We start from the raw sequence: 17,911 nt of genomic DNA, 5'->3' as shown, positions 1-17,911 counted from the left end.
ATACAGAAAAGTACAAGAGGGGAAAAGGCAGAAGAGGTTAATTCAGTGCAAAGGAGATAATTGTATCTAGAATAAATCTGGAGTCACAGCATTGAAAAGCAATTGGTGTAAGAAAGAATGTAAAAAAAGCATAGGGCACGCTGGCAATAATAAGCACTGAGTTGTTCAAAACATAAATGGTTTACACTAGTGGTGCTGCAAAGGGACCAGTCAGCTTGTTCAGAACGTGCTAAAAGTTGATGTCATCAAAAGGAAGCAGCCACCCTGAGCTTTGGCACAGCAGCAAAGAATGCAAAAACAGTGAAAGTCAGTTAAACAGAGATTTAATTCAACCTTCAAAACTCTCGAAGGAAAACACATATGACCCAAAGATTTAATTTTACACAATGGTTTCTAGAAAGTTATATCAACTTTACATAACAAGTAATGTACTACATTTATTTCATAACTGTATTTTTTCACAACAGACGTCTTGCTTTCATGAATAAATATTCCCAAAGCCTTGGAATGTTATTTGCTTCCGGAAAAGTGTCAGGCCTCTGCTACCTTTCACGTCTAGTGTGCTAGCCATTCTTAACATGCAAATCAGCATCAGATTTACAAGTTGTGCTCTGTCAGGCTTGGCTTGTAGTGTGATATATGGCTAAAGGATGGGAAGGAGGCCATAGGTTGTATCCAACACAGATGTAAAGTCAAGTATTGACTAAGTGCTTAGCATCTAGATAATGGCAATTCAACTGAAACCTTGCAGAACTTAAAGCAGATATGGCTAACACAAAGGAAATTGTTGACAGGTGCTGTGCATTCAGCTGGATACCCAGAATTTTACAGAATGTGGGAAAAGAATTCCCACTCTCCTCCCATCCCTCTCCATTTATCATGGAGATAGCAATATTTCCTTACAAAATCCACAAGTTCCATCAGTAGAGGTGTAATGCATTTTCAATGTCACCAATGCACCATTCCTACTGCCACATTTTAGGCACTGGTCAACAATCCCATGGCAAACAAGGTGGACATGGATTGAAAAGCAAACCCCTCGGGATAGGCCCAGAATATTTTTCTTGGAAGAAATACTGCAGATTCAAATGCTTTTACATTTTAGGGGGAATCAGTTGAATTTATCTACCTCCAATGGCTATTTGTCTTTGGCACCCACGTTTCAAATGATTGGTCAGGCAGTGGATCATTGCCTGTCCTTGTGCTGGTACAAGTAGGTTCTGAAGAGGAGATGTGGGAGACATTAGGAATGTGGTTTCATTCAAAAAGAAATTGTCAACAGCCATTCCTATTTTGTTTCCTTTTGTTTTATAAACAACACAAGAGAAAAATGAACTTGTATGTTCAGTAGGTGGGGCAGGGGGAGGGGATTGTTAAATGAAAAATTTCAAATTTTTTATTCATTTACAAATACGCCACCTCCTCACCAACCATAAAAAAATGTTCTTTTTAAAATCCCCCTTTTCTCCCTCAGTCCTCCCAGGCCTTCTTGGACTCTCTTCTTTCCTCAAATCTCATCCCATAGCCAGGGTTCAGATGGAGTAGGAGTGATCCTCAGTATGTCCATCCCCCAACCACGCCATTCTCCAAAATGTTGTCGGCCTTGGGTTCAGCAGGCGCCATTTTGAAGTATAGCACCAGTAGGCCAAGAGAGACTGAGGAACAAGCTGCCCCATTTGGACCCTGGCTATGAGGTATGTATCATTAGGGGTTTGCTTTGAGAGTGATTTTTTTTTTTTTAAGTTTTCTGCACATTGAGTTGAAGGTTGTGGAGAGGGGCCTGGACCTGACACCATTTTTTTTTAATTTTGTTGATTTCATTTCAAATAAACAAAGCAAATTAAACCACAAAATAAATGAAAAAAATAATGAAAACCCACTATGAAAAGAAAAAAACCTAAATTAAACTAAAATTGTTTCATAGCGCACCCCTACTAGACATTCCTGTACAATTTGGGCTATCCTTCAGTGTGGGGTGGGGGTGAACTGGGGTGATAGCCGTGTGCAACCTTGATAAGACCGACCCCTGGAACCCCTGGAGTAAAATTATTAGGTTGCTCGACCTTCCATCATTCTTATCCCAGGTGCAGCAAAGAATAGCTGCTCACTATGCCCCACTGGAAGCAAGGAGGTGAGAAGTATACTCTTCCATGGCCCAGTCAGCAGGAGAGCAAGTCCAGTGCTTCAAACCAGCTCCTGCTGCCATTGCCTGTCCCTCCCCAATGGTCAAACGCTGATCTACTGACATGGGAGGGAAAAAGCTAGAGGCACCAGAATGTTGACTCTGCTCTCCTGCTGACTGGGCCATGGAAGTGAAAGGGAGGTTCCTGGGAGCCTAGAAGAGCAGCTCTCAAGCTGGAGAAGAAGCAGAGCTTAGGTGTATGTAGGGTGGTGGGGTGGGAAGTGGAATACTTGGGATTCTGGGATGTGGAATAGGAAAGGATAGAACTGAGGGATAAGATCAGGGGGCAGGGCTGTCTGGGGGAGGGGGGTGGAGAAAGAGGATCTGCCCTGACATCATTTATGGTGGGCCAGAAGATAATGCAGGCGTGGAACAGACCATTATCATTTCTTTCCCTTGGAGCACAATCTCCTGGGGGACCTCCTCCAACCACCCCGGCTCTTCTCTTATTTTTTTGTGGATGCAAACTTATGCATACACTGAAATTGCATGCTTGTTTTCAAGCTACAAATGTCCACATTGTATGAATATTTAGAACTTATGGAACTCATTTTTTTATGTGTCTAAATCACGACTAAGCTTTTGAAAATGTGATCCTTAGTGACTAACAATGTCATTTCATTGTAGCTCTTCAATTAGCCCAGGGTGAACGCCCAGCTAAGCTAGAAAAGATGTGCAACATCCCAGATTACTGAAAAAAACTAGAAGCAGAGCTGCCACACACCAGCGCAGTCCTGCTAATTGAGAGGAGTCATCAGAAGACGGAGGCCAAAAGTCAAGGGAAATGGAGGAGGGTAATTTTTGTGGTAAATGTATGTGGCCAATACATGGATAAATTACACCAGATTTTGAAGGGAGCATATGAGCGTATATTTGTTTTGAAAATTATCTTGCCATAAATATCCACATGGGTTACACCTGCTATCCGGACCATGTAAATTTCCCATATACACTTACACACATTAAGGTCAATTTTAAAAGCCCTATGTGCACCAAAGTCGGGGACATGCGCGTGTCTCTGGTAAGCGCGCGCCATGAGCGAATCTCCTGTACATGCACACTTCAAAAAGTTTAGAAAAAGGGTAGGGCGTGAGCATGATCTGGGCAGAGCATGGGCTACCTTAAAATGTGCACGTAAGTATTTACGCGCACAAATGTGTGCCAGAATCCCCTACCATGTAACTTTAATTCTACTATGGATGGCGTGTAATATTAAAATTAAAAAAAGAGGTGACTCAGCGGGGTTTTAAGGGTTGGGGGTAAAAGGGTAAAAGGAAGGCTAAATATCGGGGGGGGGGGGGGGGTTTCAAAATCCGATCCGTTAACTGGGCGAACTGGGAATGAAAAAGGGCTATTCTGTTGGCGCATGTAACTTACGCAGTAGAGCTGGCATTTGCACACACATGCACGTGTCCATATAAAATTGTGCGTACGTGTACCGCGTACAGCTGATGTTATGTAATATGCGCACATATGCAAGTGTGATATAAAATGGCCGTCTTTCTGGGCACGAGCCAGCATATGCGCGTACACGTATGCCATGCGGTTATTGCAAAGATACCATCATTATTTCTAGAATCGAAAAGTATGTGCCACTCCAGCTCCGCCTCCAGGAATGATCCGCACAGTCTAGGTAAATTGTTCATGATATTCGTGCCTAACGTTACCCACAAAGTGGGCAGGCAATTTAATAAAACCCCATTTCTGTGTGGAAAACAGTGTTGAATGGGTGGAAACCTTTTCCAAATTGCCTAAATTGCTATTTGAAAGTAGACGCATAGGAGTTTTGGTTTTACAGTGGTCTGGACCGCATGGGCGTAGTGGCTAGAGCATAGAGCTATAAACTGAACAATTCTGCTTCCAGCCCTCTTCTCCATCACTCATCAAGTATCTCTGACTATGCCACTTAAGCACTCAGAGGCTGGAAACGTAAGCTACTGGCATCGCTATTCACAGCCTTGCTGGGAGCTTATGCCTCCAGCATTGCTGACATGGCAAAACAGAAAGCACTGGGCAGGACTGTGGCAGCACCGCGATCCTGGCTGAAGACTGGCATCTGAAATGGTACCAGGAAGGTGGGAGGGTTAGGGTTGAGGTGGGAGGGAAGGAGACACAGGAGGGCTCATTTGGGCAGAAAAAGCCCAAAATTGTCCATCCAGTCTGCCCAGCAAGCTTTTATTTTTTTGTAGTTATGCAGAACCAGGGAGGGTGCAGGGGAAAGGGGAGGCAGCCCCAACCCTTCAAACTCTGATTTATAATGAAGACTTTGAGGAGATTAGTAGGGTGAGGGCTCGGCCTGATAGGGCAATTATTTCATTCATTGAATGGGAGATTGGGAATAGGACTGCCAGGTCCACACGCCACTCTTTTTCTTTTTAACAGCTCATGGCCACTTAACGGGCTATAATCTTTGAATATAGCCAGTTAAGTCTAAAGTTACCTGCTCACACGAGGCCAGCGATATTCAAAAGATAGATGGTTAGATTTAAAGTTATCAGTTCATTTTGCATTACACTACTTTAAAAAATATATTTTTGTAACACAGTAAATGCACTGTACATAATTGTTTGTGAGAACTATCATAGGGCCTGATTTATACTAAGGCTTTTTTCCCATTCTATGTCTATGGGAAAAATGCTTAAGTAAATGAGGCCCTTTGTTTGCAGAAGTTAGCTATTCTACATCTGCTTTGGACTATTGTAATGTGCTGTATGTTGGCCTTCAAAAAAGGAGCTTCTTAAGTTACAAGGAATGCAAAATGCAGCTGTATGAGGTTTGGACTCTTGCTGCTGCGATGTGGTTGATGCAGCCTATGGGATGAGGCCTACAGGCCCTCGCTGAGAGCTGGCAAAGGTTGCCAGGCTTGGGCTCCAGGGACTGGCAGGACTAGGCAAGAGTCTCTTAGGGAATGCTGTAGAGAGTGATCCAGGGCCAGGCAAGGGTCAGAGCGAGGCAGCAATCCAAAACAGTCAGAGTCCAGACAATGGATCAATGGCAGGTGGCAACCAGGAATAGTCAGTATCCACATAGGGGGTAAATCCAGTGGTCAGTCCGAAGAGGAGGCAAGAATGAGACAGGAGGGACTGATATAGCAGGGAGGCAAGAGGAGATAGATATGATGAGGCAGGGCTGGGCTGAGAGAGGCAGGAACTAGCAACCCGCACTACACTTGATAGGACATTTTGTTGAGGCGATGGTGAGTTGTCTGCGGAGTCTTTAAGTAGAGAGAGCTGTTAGAGATTATCAGAGGGCGCCGTGGGGATTTTCCTACCGCAGACCCCTTTAAGAGAAGGTCTTGTGCGAGCGCATCTTAGGAGGAGCAGGAGAGGTGCAGTGCGGCGGCGTTCCAGGATGCTCTTGCTGATGGTCGGTGATGGGCAGTGTTCCAGGCTGCGAAGAGACACGGGGCGAATGCAGCGGCTCTGAGGAGCGTCCCGCAAGCCGCCAAACGTACCAGCAGTTGCTAAAATGACCATATATGCTTGGATGTGGGACACGCACAAGCAACACGGATTTTAAAAAGCCACAAAATATGCGTGTATGTGCCCGTCTGCTTGTGAGAAATAAGGGAGCAGAAAAGGGGAAGGAATGGGCGTTCCGGGGCAGGAGCCAAGACTCCAAATTTTAAATACGAAACCTGCAGCGCACGTACACTAATCCGCGTAACTTTACTACTGCTCCTGAAGAGAAGCAAGTCTGTAGATCTCATGATTTAGGGCTTAAAGGACAAGGTGACGGGCCTAGGTCGGCCGGGCAGCATGCAGGATGAAGAACCAGACCTTGCTATTAACTGGACAAACGGGTGGACTAACTGGAAAACGGAATGTGCCTCACGTGGGCATGTTTTAAAATTCGACAAATATATGTGTGTAAAGGTTGACAAGGTCCTATAGAAGACACACAGGAGCTAGCTGTGCTCGAGTAACCTCTTCAAATTGGGAGCATACTTATGTACGATTGGTACATTTTAAAATAAGCGTGCGTACATGCGCGCATGATTAAAAACTAGCGTATCCTTGCTCGCCTGCTGATACGCGCACTCATTTTAAAATTGACCTCTCCGTACGTAAATTATCCTGCCCAAGTTACGCCCTGCATAGAGCAGGTGTAACTTTGTGCATGGTATTTTGGATCATTTTAAAAGTGAACCTATGCACATAAGTTTGCTTTGAAAACTGGAATTACATACATTTTTGAAATTCAGAAATTATGCGAGTTGTTATAAAATTACCCGCTATATCTACTTCAAAGTTATTTTCCTGAGGTTTGGTTTCATTCTGTTTTATTTTTATTTGTCTTTATTTATTTTATTCTTGGTTTATTTTATTGTTACTTGTGCTGTCTGATGTGAAAGGCTTTTATGTTGTAAATACCCAGCTTGAGCAGATTGTTCTGAAAAGGTGTTAGGTAACTGATTAAATTGTATCTGTACCCAAATAACTTTTTTTATTTTTGTTGATTTTAGGCCAAGGCATTTCATTTTAAAACAATGTTCCATTCCAATGGAAGATCTGCTCCCTTACTTGCCTAGCACTTGGAAAGTATGTTTCTGAACTTCTTACAGATGAATAAATATAAAATGAAAATGTTCCATCCAGAGAGGTCTTTATAAGGCAAGTTGGAGATCAGTTTATTTCTCTCTAGGATGCTGTTGTCAAAAAGCCAGTATGGCCAAACTAATTTCTTCCCCAAATTAAATAGTGCCAGTTCCCAGTTCAGTGCTCAAGCTGTAACCGGGCATAACCTGAGCAGAATCTGTTTTGCCAGCGAACTAAAATCTGCAGAATCTGCTCTGTTTAAAATATGCAGTGTCCCATGGTGATGAAGCAAGTTGGTCTGTCAGAAAAAAGACAAGCAGTAACATGGAGATGACACATTTTAAAATATACATATGCAGTTTTTTTTAAAAGCACATACTATATACAGACTTGCTCTATGGTCCACCACGTCCCTGCGGATTCTCACAATTTCTGTAAGTTGGCAACAAAGACAGACAGGAAGCACGTATCTCTTGGGATGCTGCTACCTACTGGTAAGGTACAGCTTTGCTATGCAATAGGGTACAGGAGGTAGCAGAAGCAGCAATGCAGGACACAGAAGCACTTCCTGCCTTCTCCTGCAGCCAGGGCTGGTGCTTCTATTAGGCAAACTAGGCACTTGCCTAGAATACCAAAATTGAGGGGCAGCAAAGTCCTGCCAGCAAGGGGCCTAGAAAAGTGCTGTGCAAGAGTAACTACTGGCAAAGAAGAGTGCACTGTGCTTTAGCACTGCCACTGGTAGGAGGGAGCGCTGGGCTGGAGGTAAATTGTGTGTGGTGGCGGGGGGGGGGGGAGGGGGGCAGGGGGAGCAGAGGGATTGAGCAAAGGTTTGCCTAGGGCACCAAATACTCTTGCACCGGCCCTGCCTGCAGCCACTCAGACGTGAGAGCTGTCCGATTTGGCCATCTGCTGAAACCTTGCCTGGGCATCCTGAGAAAGAGGACATGTCCCATCTGGTAACCCTAGCCACACAGCTGTGTGATCATGACCACCACCACATCACATCCCACCACACCAGTAAGTGGCTCAGCAGCTTCGTTTGCCCTTTGGTGACCACACCAACCAGGGCCACTGATGGACTTCTCTTCCCTCTGTTGACAGGCTGCTTGACTGAATCTTTGCTGGATACTACAGCAGTCGGGATGAGAGTATGGCACTAGAAAAGAGATGGTCTCTCACTATCTGCCTACCCTAGGCACTCGGCCCTGGTCCTACTGTTGCAGCGCTTTCTCAAAGTCCAAAAGAGAGATGGAAGAGAAAACAGAAAACTATGGCAGATAGGAAGTGAAAGGCCCATCTAGCTTTCTCCATTCCTTTTGTACTATGGCCCAGCCTGCCCAATCCCAGGCTTTATCCTCACATCTAAGAATGCTCTCTGATGATCCCATACATTCCTAAATGTAGGTTATTTTATTTATTTGCATTTGTTAACCACCTTTCCAGTAATGCTCAAGGCAGTGAACAATTCAACCCACAGAATACAATCAACAAGCAAAAACAATAAAACAGGATAAAATACAAAGATTAAAATGAGAGAACACTCTAATAAAATTACCACATCAGGAAGCTAAACCCACCCTCCCCCTCAACCAAATAAGCAGAACTATTATCAACTTAAAATTAAACCAAGTACCAATAAAACATCCAAATACATAAATATTAACGTGAAACTACCATAACTGCTCAGGGAATAAAGAAATAACCATGTTTTCAACAGGCATCTAAAAGTCATATGATCACGTGCTGAACATAAGGGAAGCAACTGATTCTGCAGAGTACAGGGCCTGAAAAAGTCCACTCCCAGGTTCCTACTAGCCTCATTTCTCTCAAAGATGACACAAAAAAGGACCTTGCCTAACTATTAGGAGAGTTCATATCATGCCAGCCAATCTTTCAAATAAGACGGACCAAAGGTCATGCATGCAATGCTATTACTGTTTTGACTTGCACCTAGGGTTTTCACCTGGTTCCATTTCTGGAGTACAGGTTGATTCACTTCTGGTTTCGCACTGCTGCATGAAGGGACCTGTTGCTCTGCGATAAGACTGGCATCAATTAGGGTTGCCACCTGGCCTCACTGACGTAAGGAGTAGACCTGGCTTTATCTCATTGCAAGCAGGAACTTATGGTTCATATTTGTCCATTGATTTACCTAAGAAAATCAGAACTACAAGTCCCTGCCTCCAATGGGAAAAACCAGAACTAGATTAGCCTGATCTTTATGATGTGGAACCAGGTGACAATCCTAGGATCAACAAGGAGCCTCCACTGAGAGGCTGTTACATGTATCGCCCACTCTATTTGGGAAGAAATATATTCTTATGGTACTCTTAGGTCTACTTTCTGTGAGCCACATACCATGACTCCTTGTTCCAGAATTCTATTTCTATTGAAAAATGCTTTTGGTGGATTATGCATATCATTGAAGTATTTAAATGTAAATATATTCAGGCCCATAAGGCTCACCTTTTAAGACTTGTGTTGCAGACTCTGTACCATTTTTTGTAGCTTTTCTCAATGGCTACTTCTACTCTGTCTGTATTGTTCTACTCTGTCTGTATTGTTCTATTCTGTCTGTATTGCCTCAAGAACTGGACATAGTAGTTCTGGTGAATTCTTTTTGATGGAAGAACAGATACTTACCAATAAAGTGTCTTTCACTTGTGTGTGTGTGAAAGAGATATACTCTACCATACAGCCAGACACATCTGCCTAAATATAAACCAAAACAGTTAGTGACCCTGCCCAGTGACTTCTTTTTATATAGTAAAAGAAGGCTCAGACAGTACCACTAAGTGATACCACACAGAGAGAGAGAGTGACTGTCCTGATGAGATATGTGCCAGTAATCCTCCCAGCCTGACGATTGTCATAATGCCGGTAAAGCTGGTGACATAACAGATGTGAATGATTCACGATCACAAATAGGAATATGTAGCACTCTGATGTATGCTCATTTGAAAACAAAATACCAAATAAACTTTTGTTATCTCAGTCACAAGCACCAGTGCTACCACTGCCACCAGCACAGCAGAATTCATTGGTTTTGCTCCCAGATGCACCGCAAAGAACTGGAAAGAGGACAGAGGTACCCAGTGGCATTTGAAGAAAGTGGAGAACGGGGAAGTGCCACTATACTTCCTGTAAACTATCAAAAAACAAGCCTGAGGTTCACAAATTGACAGCATGAAGTTGTTTTTTTTATTTGCGATGTAAAAAGCTATAGGCCGGACTTTAAAACCCCGACACGTGTAAATCCCGGGGTTTACACGTGTGGCCTGGCCTTACGCGCGCCAGGCCCATTTTCAAATGGGCCTGGCCACGCACATAAGCCCCGGGACGCGTGTAAATGCCGGGGCCTCAAAAGGGGACGGGCCGGGGGGGGGGGGGACAGAGCGAGGTGGTCTGGAGGGTGGGGAGCAGGGCGACCCGGGATAGCGCCATTCCTCGCTGTCCCGGAGCCTCGCGCACCGGCCAGCTGCCAGCGCGTGCAAGTTACTTCAGGTTGCGCCCTGAAGTAACTTGCACAACAAAAGGTAAAAAAATTTAAAAAGGGTTTTAGAGGGTGGGGAGAAGAGGGGAACGGGAAGGGAGGTTAGGGTAGGGGGTAGGAAAGTTCCCTCCCAGTCCGCTCCTTAATTTGAGCAGACTGGGAGGGAACTGGGGAAGGCCCTGATCTCGTCGCCGTGCGATTTTGCGATATTCCATCCCCCTTGCGTGTGCCACCCGGAATTTTATAACATGCGCAAGCTAGCGCGCGCGTGTTATAAAATCGCGCCCACCGGGTTGCGCACGCACATGGACGCAGGCGTGTCTTTTTAAAAAATCTAGCCCTATGATTTTATGCTAAAAATCGCAGGGGTCATGCATTTGGGCTGCAAAAACCCAAGGGAGTGGTACAGTATAGGAGTGAAATTCTTCTAAGCATAAAATACAAGCAGAATTTGGAAGTGATCATACCTGATGATGATGTCAAGGTGGCCAAACAGGTAGATAAGGCAATGGCAAAAGCCAGAAATGACTGGGTGTTTAGGAAGAGGAATGGTTAGCAGGGAAAAGGAGGTGATATTGCACCTGTATACATCTAATTTGGAATTCTGGAGACCACATCTTCAAAGGGATATAAACCAGATGAAGTCAGTCCAGAGGATATCTACTAAAATGGTCAGTCTTCATTATAAAGTATAAGGGGACAGATATAAAGATCTAAACATAAATATTCTAGAGCAGGGGTGCGCACAAACCGGTCTGGTTATTAGGATAATCCTAATGAATATGAATGCAATAGGTTTGCATACAACTGAGGCATTGTACATGCAAATCTCTTTCATGCATATTCATTCGAAATAGGAACATAAGCAACTGAGGAATATATGACAATATAGTTCATCTGTGGGCACATGTCCAGGTAATGAATGGAGATCTTAATGATATTGGAGTTTGTAGTTTGCTTGTGTTTGGAATATTATTTCCATCACATCTGAGACTCCATTCTAGACAGAATCATCCTCCCATCCCTACTCACTGCATTTATGATAGGGAGATTTGAAGCTGAAGAGCCAGGGATCTTTATTTGCAGTCACCAGGATTATTTTCACAATAGGCTTCAGTCTCCTCTCTCTGTGCCCCAGCTACCTCAGTGAGAGCCCTCTGTAGGGGTCCCCAGAACCTGATCTACATGTAGCCTGGATCCCACCCCTAGGTGTCACTGTTGTGGGACTTGGTGAGACCCTCTCCCCTACAGAGTCTGGGACTGCTATTTCCCCAGTCCCTGCTGACAGTATATGGAGAGCAGAGCTGCCTTTTCAAGTGATAAACTGACCCGCCTAGTGAGAATCAAGAAAGACAATGTCATTCAGCTCTCACAATAGCTGTAGACATGTCTCTCCGCTCTCTTGATGTGTTTTGGCTTATCTGTACTTTGCAAAGCAAAACAAACAAAAACCAAAAACCCGATAATCAGCTGCTTCCAGATTTAACAGTCCTTACATATATGTCCATGGGTTTCCCAATTCTTATTCATGTGCTATCAGATTTTGAACGATATTAACAAACCTCCTGAGGACCTGCAAACTTCAACAATGCTGGGCTACATCAGAGGTGTTCCAGAAATACGCAGCAGCAAGACCTAGTGTTTATGAGGTACAAGTTGCAGGGTATAGACACATGGCATTGCCATGCAGGTTGTCTTTGAATCTCATCAAGCGTTGGCTTCCAAGCATCCTGGTGGCATGTCCTTCGATAGGAACAACAATTTCCCTAGGGTTCTGGGCTCCAGTTATGCATGTGGATACTTCCAGCTATCATCCTTGTAATTTATTTTGTTTAATGACATAGATAGGAGAAATGGCCAAGATAAACACTTTGCACTTAAGTAAAGAATTTAATGATTATGAATTGAGAAACACAGATTGCCACAGTCATTCTGCAGACTTTTCACAGGGGAAGACGGAGACTACTACAGTTCAGAGCAGACTTAAAACGTTTTTTTTTGGCAAAACTCTTAATTCAGGACCCTATGTATCAGCCTTGGCACAGATCGGCAGGCTTTGCTAGGAGAGGAGAGCATCCGTAATCTCACTGATTAGCAGTTACAGTGCTTGAGGGGGGCAGAATAGGTTCTGTGTATGATGAAAGAACCGCATTAAAAAGAAAAAATCCCAGCCCTCAGGTTTTGGGGATTATCATACTTGCTCTAAGTCGATCTGCTGAAAGGCAATGATGCTTCCCAGTTGCGCAGATGGGAAATCAAAGGCACAACGGCCCAAAGAGAATCTCATGAAACAATCCCTTCCAGGCACCAAGCCACGCACAACCCTGGAGACAATCTAAAAATCTGAGGCTAATTAATGTTTTGTACCTGCCTGCCTGAGAAGAGGATGCCTGGCAAACAGCATGTAGAAGGATAACCTAACAGCTGTCCGTCTAAATGGCAGGCCTGACTATGTTTAGCCTTTATCTGGCTACATACTAGTTACCCAGCTAGAATATAGCCGGACAAAGAAGTGGCGTCTCGGGAGCGATCTGGGGAGGGCCTCAGATATCCGGCTAACCTGGCTGAATAGCTGAACTCTAAAGCAGCTCTAATGTTATCCGGCCTAATATCCAGCGCTGTATCAGTTCCAAAACAAAAAAAACCCCTCAAAAAATCAAAGGGCTTGCAGCACGCATCCTCTCATAAATTAGAATTGCTGGCCCAGCGCTCCTCAAGTACATTTATGGGCCATCTGTGTCCCTCCACCCCTTGCACCCTTTTCCTGTTCAGCAGGTTTTAAATGTCTATTGCGCCACATCCCTGATTTTGACCCCCCCCCCCCCAAGACTAAAAGTATTTATTTGCTCCCCTCTGAATACGCATTCCATCCCCTCCCAGACCCCATTCCTTCCTATCCTCCCCCCCCCCCCCCCCCAGTGATGAAAATTCATCTCCACCGGGAGCGAGGATCCCACACCACCTGCTCCCGGCGGCTCCAGCGCTCCCATGTGTAACACTTGGAAGTCTGATGTTGGCCTGGGGGGTGTGGGATGGGCGATCAGGGGCCTGGGGGGTTCAAAATCTAACCAGCTATATCCAAACATAGCCGGTTAGGTTTTAAAGTTAGCCAGGTACATGCAGCCACATTTACACTAGTACATTCAGCTGAATACTGGCCTCAACATCTTTATATTTTAATTGTTGGACCCATCAGAGCAGACAGTGCGTCAGGACTGAGGCAACAGCCAGAAAGTCAGAGCAGGGCACCATTAAAATGGATTCACTTTAAAGGCTCATGGTGTCAGAATTACACCCTGGTTCTGACTGAGCTAGAACTGCATAACTGCAGCAGGAAATTGCTGGGCAAAAATATTAAATTTAGATGAAGCTGTTTGGTGGGAGAGGAAAGGTTTGGAAGACCACAGGCCAGATTTAGGATTTAGGTTATAAGTAGGTGAGAAATAAGCACAATCTACAAATCAATTAGCCAGAATGGTTTTGAAGTAATATATCTTTTCTACATGAATTTTGTTTGCCACTTCAGGAAGAGAAAATAATTGAAGAAATAAGCCAAAGTCCCAGATTTCTTTCAGCAAAACGTTTTACATGCATCGTTTTTTCCATGGAATATTTTCCTTTCCTGAAAATGCAGGAGTTTAAATCCAGGGGTAAAAGTCGCACTATTTCAAAATTGTGCAAGCTAACTGACTTTAACAGTTCCCATTTGTTTTGCCCTGCTTTCAACCAAAGCTTAATAGTGATCCTTAGAGTTTAGAACTATAGCAAGAGTTGTTGTTAGAAGAAGAGTCAGTGAAGAAGATAAGAACATAAAATGTGCCATACTGGGTCAGACCAAATCAAGCTCAGATCCGTTTCCAACAGTAGCCAATCCAAGTCACAAGTACCGGGCAAGTACCCAAACATTAAATAAATCTCAAGCTACTAATGCTTATTAATTAATAGCAGTTTATGGATTTTTCCTCTAGGAAGTTATCCATACCTTTTTTAAACCCAGTTACACTATCTGCCGTAACCACATCCTCTGGCAATGAATTCCAGAGCTTAACTATGCACTGAGTGAAAAAGAATTTTCTTTGATTTGTTTTAAATGAGCTACTTGCTATCTTCATGGTTATTATATGAGAGAGTAAATAAACGATTTACATTAACCTGCTCAAGTCCTTTCATGATTTTGTAGACCTTTATTATAACCCCCACCAGTCATCTCCAAACTGAACAGCCCTAAGTTCCTTAGCCTTTCCTCATAGGGAAGCTGTTCCATGCCCCTTATCATTTTGGTTGCCCTTCTCTACACTTTCTCCAGTGCAACTATATCTTTTTTGAGATGCGGTGACTAGAATTCCTCACAATATTCAAGATGCAGTCTCACCATGGAGCGATATAGAGGCATTATGACATCCTCAGTTTTATTTTCTATTCCTTTACTAATCATTTCTAACATTCTGTTTGCTTTTTTGATCGCCACAGCACATTGAGCTAATGAATTCAATGTATTATCCTCTATGACGCCTAGATATCTTTCCTGGGTAGTAATTCCTAAGATAGAACCTAACATTGTGTAACTATAGCAAAGGTTATTTTTCCCTATATGCATCACTTTGTATTTGTCCACATTAAATTTCATATGCCATTTGGAAGCCCAATCTTCCAATTACGCAAGGTCCTCCTGGTCCAGGTGATTTACTACTCTTCAGTTTGTCAAACTGGCCTACCACATCTTCCAGGTTCACTGAGATTTGGTTCAGTTCATCTGAATCATCAACCTTGAAAACTGTCTCCAGAACGGGTATCTCCCCAACATCCTCTTCAGTAAACACCAAACCAAGAATGTGTTTAATCTTTCCATGATGGCCTTATTTTCCCTAAGTGCCCCTTTAACCTCTCGAACATCTAACCGTCCAACAGACGTTACAAAAATTTTCTTGCTCCATACCTGGGTACATTTGATTTCTAGCCACCTTGAGTTGTTTTGGATTAGTGGGAGCATAAGAAGGAAGGCCAAAAAGTCTCCTCTCTCATAAACATACTCTCTAACACTCACATCTTCATCTGTTTACTCACACACTCCCTCTCGCTCACGTACACACTCATGCTCACAAACCTGCGCTCTCCTTCTCTCATATATACTCTCACACCATGCTTTCTCCCTCTCACTCATACACACTCTCCCTTTCACTTATACAAACTCTCCCTCTCACTTATACAAACTCACAACCAACCTCTCTCTCTATCCCCCTGACACATACACTCTTTCACTCACACCTGCTCTCTTCTTTTCACTTACATATACATTCTCTCACTAACATACGTGCTATCTTTCCCTCACATACACACTCTCTCTCTCGCACACATGCACTTTCACTCCAACAGTTACTCATCTGACTCAACCGATATATAGCTCCTGCGGTTCTGGAAGTAGATCTTGCTGGGCACCACAGGATCCATACATTAGCAAAAAAAATCCAGGAATACATACAGAGAGGTACTCTCACACATCCTCTTTTTTTTTCAAACACACACATTCACAGAAGCTCTCTCATATATCCCCTCTCTTTCTTACACATATGCATACATACCGATTTTCTCTTGTACACACGCAGCTTCTCACACACATGCACACATTCTCACACACACATATACACCCACAGGCTCTCACACACATGCACACTCTTATACACTCACACAAGCTCCCACATGCACATACACACATACATAAACACAGGCTCCTATACACACAATCTTTGAACTGGCCCTCTTCTACAACCGCCAGCAGAATGGGATATTGGCGGCTGCATGGTCCCTCTCACTCTATCTTTGTCTGCCACTGGATGGGCTCTGTGCCGGCCTGCTAGGCCTCTCCTGATCTTCAGCCATCACAGGATGGATCTGCAGCAGCCTACTGAGCCACTCTGGATCTTCAGCTGCCAACGGTATGGTGTCCGCTGGTCCTCCTTCTCTGTTTGGTCTCTGCAGGATGGGCTCTGCGACAGCACACTAGGCATCTACTTATCTTCAGCTGCTGCAGGACAGGCTCAACAGTGGCCTGCTGGTTCGTGGCATGGGCGATAGCAGGACTCTGTTGGAAACAGGATGCTGGGCTTGATGGACCCTTGGTCTGACCCAGCATGGCAATTTCTTATGTTCTTATGTGTTTAATCGAACATCATCTCCTGCTACCGCAGGACCAATCTTGCAGTAAGAGTTATGAGACTGTTCCCAAGGCAGCAGGACATATAGTTCGCTTAAACGTGACTCCTGCTGCTGGCTGCGGGGGCGGGAGGGGGTAGGGAGGTGTATCGCCGGTAATTGGATCGGACAGGGATTTGGTTTATTCCTTCCTGATGCTGACTCTGCAGTCCACTGCTGCTGCCCCTTCAGGTGTGCCGCCCTGTGAAATTGCATAGTATGCATACCCACTAGTGCTTGGTTTGTACACTGGGTGATGGGACAAGAGAGTTTGAAGCAATCAAACTGCCTGATTCACTAAGGCTTTTCTCTCATTTTGTGTCTATGGTAAAATACCTTGATGAATCAGGCCCAGAGATTGCAATGGAAGTGTACGTTAGGTCAAGAGATGGTCAAACATTTCCAGATAAGGACATCAGCAAAGAAAACCAAGTTTTACAGTAGATTTTAAAGTTTTGATATACTGAGAAACACATACGTCCTCCACCTTCGTTAAGCATATGCATTATTGAATATTAAAGAATACAGCTGAAAGTACACAAAGTAATTTAGCTCTCAATTACAGCAAATAATTTTAAAACCTTGATGGAACATAATTATTTTTCAATTTGTTCCATAAGAACAAAAAACCGAAACACCAGAAAATATGAAAACATTTAGTTCAACAAATGCTGACATGTTCCCTAGACTAGTAATTCTTCCAGACTAGAGAAATTACTTTAGTGACTGTCAAGGGAATCAGTTGCTTCACAATACAGATCTTTTAGCCCTATGCATGGGAAAAAGGAATGGAGCAAGAGGCCAAGCAACAGGTGCAGTGACTGTGACTGACTGATTGACTGACCACCTCACTGTCCAGTATATATTCACACTGACTGACAAAAGCACCATCAGATTTAGCCTCAGTTTCAGCCTGGGATGCTATAGGGCTTTCAAGCTTACCACAGATCCCAGATAATGGCGTGTATTGGGCAGCAGAGAAAACAGGAAAAGGCACCAGATAGAAGACAAAAGGGGGAACCCAAATTGGCATCCAAACAGTTCTGTGTACAGCCAGGGCCGATGCTAGCTTTTTTTGCTGCCCTGTGTGAACAATTACTGTGCTGCTCCCGCCCCCCCCGTCCCCCTGATTCATTCAGTGTCTGTCTCAGGCCCATCAAATAAAGCCCAGCTCCGTCCTGCAATCTATATTGTTAAAAACTGACACGCCCCCCTCCACCTCAGAACCTATGGATAGGGAAGGGTATTAGGTAACCTTGGCAAACCTTACAGCCTTGCACACACACCACCACCCCACATCCTTTACAGGCACACACAGTTAAATTATGCATTTATAATATATTTTACATGAAAAAGAACATTCAAAAGTACAGTCTTCTGAGGCAAAAATATCACTTTTAACATGCATATTATATTTACATGCACTCCTGTGGTGCCAACCAGAAAGCTCTGCAGAAAAGATACTTGGAGCTCCTATGGAATTAGACTTTTTGTAATGCATATTGGGTG

At 43.9% G+C, this 17,911-nt stretch overlaps 1 protein-coding gene across 8 annotated transcripts in view; it reads right to left on the bottom strand.

Moving 5' to 3' along the window:
• The window catches only part of FHOD3 (formin homology 2 domain containing 3), a 1,290,292-nt gene that overhangs the window by 270,733 nt on the left and 1,001,648 nt on the right, over positions 1-17,911 (bottom strand). The gene's annotated exons all lie outside the window — the stretch shown is intronic.

This window comes from Rhinatrema bivittatum, chromosome 2, assembly GCF_901001135.1.
Source record: "Rhinatrema bivittatum chromosome 2, aRhiBiv1.1, whole genome shotgun sequence".
Taxonomy (NCBI): Eukaryota; Metazoa; Chordata; class Amphibia; order Gymnophiona; family Rhinatrematidae; genus Rhinatrema; species Rhinatrema bivittatum.
Note: the sequence above shows the minus strand (reverse complement) of the source record. Positions and strands in the feature narration are given on the sequence as shown.